The sequence below is a fragment of the Epinephelus lanceolatus genome, chromosome 17, assembly GCF_041903045.1.
Source record: "Epinephelus lanceolatus isolate andai-2023 chromosome 17, ASM4190304v1, whole genome shotgun sequence".
In the NCBI taxonomy this organism is placed as follows: Eukaryota; Metazoa; Chordata; class Actinopteri; order Perciformes; family Serranidae; genus Epinephelus; species Epinephelus lanceolatus.
Window position 1 is genome coordinate 38,845,173 of NC_135750.1, and position 2,570 is coordinate 38,847,742.

Below are 2,570 nucleotides of genomic sequence, written 5' to 3' on the forward strand. Positions count from 1 at the left end.
TCCCTTCATTCTCTACTCATTCCATTGGTTTAATTTTTTGTTCTCTCTGTGTACTTTTCTTCTTGCCTTCTCACTCAATTTCCCTCTCTGCCTCTCTGGTGCCATTATTTCTGCAGTGGATTAATCAGGATTAGTTTGGAAAGAGATCAAGCCTAAACTTTGTATAGGTTGACACTCTGACACATCTTCCTTACTGTTGATACTTTGAAAAGCCTTTATGTCTGCATCTAGTATGCATATTATCTGATAACTGCTTTGTATTATATTGGCGTGTGTGTGTGTGTGTGTGTGTGTGTGTGTGTGTGTGTGTGTGTGAGTGAGCGCGCGCGCGCGCGCTCGTGCATGTATGACAGATCAGTCATTGAAGTATTGATATAAAAGTAAACTTGACTTTATCAAAGGTCATGTGCACATGCACATGCACATGCACTTACACAGTGCCATACACATCTACAATCATGCGATCAGTTTACTGGGTTTCAAAGGTGCCACTATGGAGTAAACAAAAATAAAACTGACTTTATTTGGGTGAGTGGATCAGTGTGTTTATGCACCTGGAGTCGGAGCAAAAGTTATAAATGCATGTAGCTCGGCTGACTCGTCATTCCATTCATCCAACATGGGGAGGAAATAGGCTACTGTTACACACTGCATCACTGACATATCCCAGACTATGATAATTTAAATAAAAAAATTGCCATTAGCCTTTATATAGAAAATAATTCATATTTTTTTCATAAAAGTAACAGTGAGTGTGTGTAAAGGAGTGTGTGTAAGGAAGGAAAGATTAGATTAAAAAGCCTTTAATATAATGGCCAACTCATTAAAAAGCCAACATGTTTCGACCACTGTTGGTCTTCATCAGGGCTGGAGAAAAACGTTTTTTCTCCAGCCCTTTCCTCCCTCATTCTCATTTTTGTTTGGAGTGCCTGGATTCTTTTCCTGTTTTCAGTATTTTGGAGTTCCCTCCTTTTTTCCCAAGAGCACCCGATACATTTTTTGATCTACACTCTACAACACAGAGCAACCAGTTATCTGTTTTTCTAACATAAAGGAATATGTATTTAAAGGGTTAAAAATCCTCAAAATGAATGGATATTTGGTATGTATAACAGGGCTGTGCATTAACTTTTTTAGCCCATAGCACTGGTGCTACAGAGGGTGATCATTTTGTAGCACAGGCCAGAAAGTTTGTAGCACAAGTAATTGTGTCAGAAATTATTGCGATAAGCGATATTACATAATATTGTGCTTATAAGACCATTTTTATTATTGTTGTAATTTTGCTGTTTTTAGACCATTTTTTAAACTTATATAATGATAATAAAGGAATAATGATGCAAGTTACCCCTTTTAGAGAGAAATAAACATTTATTTAAAGGGCCACTGTGTAAAATGGATTGAAAACCATTGAAACCAGTGACATCAGTGGTCAAATTCTAGATTGCAGGGCTCACTCGCTTACCCCTCCCGTCGGGTAAATGATGGTGGCCTCGTAGGGACAAAAAGCCTTGCGCAGACATAAGTTTTTCAGGAGTAGGTCTATCTAGCGACGAGGTGAATATTTATTTAGAAATCTAAACCATGTTACGATATTGTAATGAATCACTCACGAGCAGGAGACCAGAGTAGCGTTCGGGAAAAAGGCTCGTTTATTTGAGCACTCCAAAAACTCCGGTAACACTCCAGGGGGTAAAAGACTCCGTCCCAAACTCTGACTCTTCTAGCGTAACACACACACTCCATACACACATTCTCGTACCAAGCAGGTGCCCCCTCCCCTCTCTGCTCCACCAATCTCCAGCCCGCACACTGACTGACAGCGTAGCCTGTAAACAGAGCTCAGCTGTTTATTTAGCCCAGCAATATCTCCGGACTATAGTAGCTGCAATGGACGACTTTGAACGCGATTTTGAGTTTCTTGTAGTGGACACAGACCCAGAGCCATACTCTGTGCAGCTCCCATTTGGCTGCACAGAACGGGATTCGGTGCTACCATCGCTGGGGAGATATATCACCAGGAGGGAAATCGCCGCAGAGAGTGCATCACAAGGAGTGAAGTTGCGTCTTCTTTTCCTCGCAGATGACGGTTCGGGTTCATTCTCTCCTATTGCGTGGTAAGTGTGGTCCATTCGCAAACTTTATAACTAAAAAAACGTTTCACTACTCTCTATCGATGAATTACTAACACTCTGCTGTTTCCTCCTCCTCCTTCCTTCCTTCCGCTGTCTTTGTTGGTTTATTTATACACGCGAAACGCGTTCTCTGGCTGGATTGTCCGCTCGGTCTGCCGTACATACATGGCGGCGCAAGATGGCGACCTCTCTAAAGCAAGACCCTTGCTATATATATGTATATATAAAAGCATAATTATAAGGCTACGAAAACCAAACAAATTTTATTTTATAGCGATTATATACTTATATAAACATATTAATGGGTAGAATATTCAGATTCAGATTCAGATTGACAATAAACCATGCCAAATATTACACACTGGCCCTTTAACAAGAATATTTACGAATGCAAAAAAAGAAAATTTAAATATCCAAAAGAACACGTAAAAATAC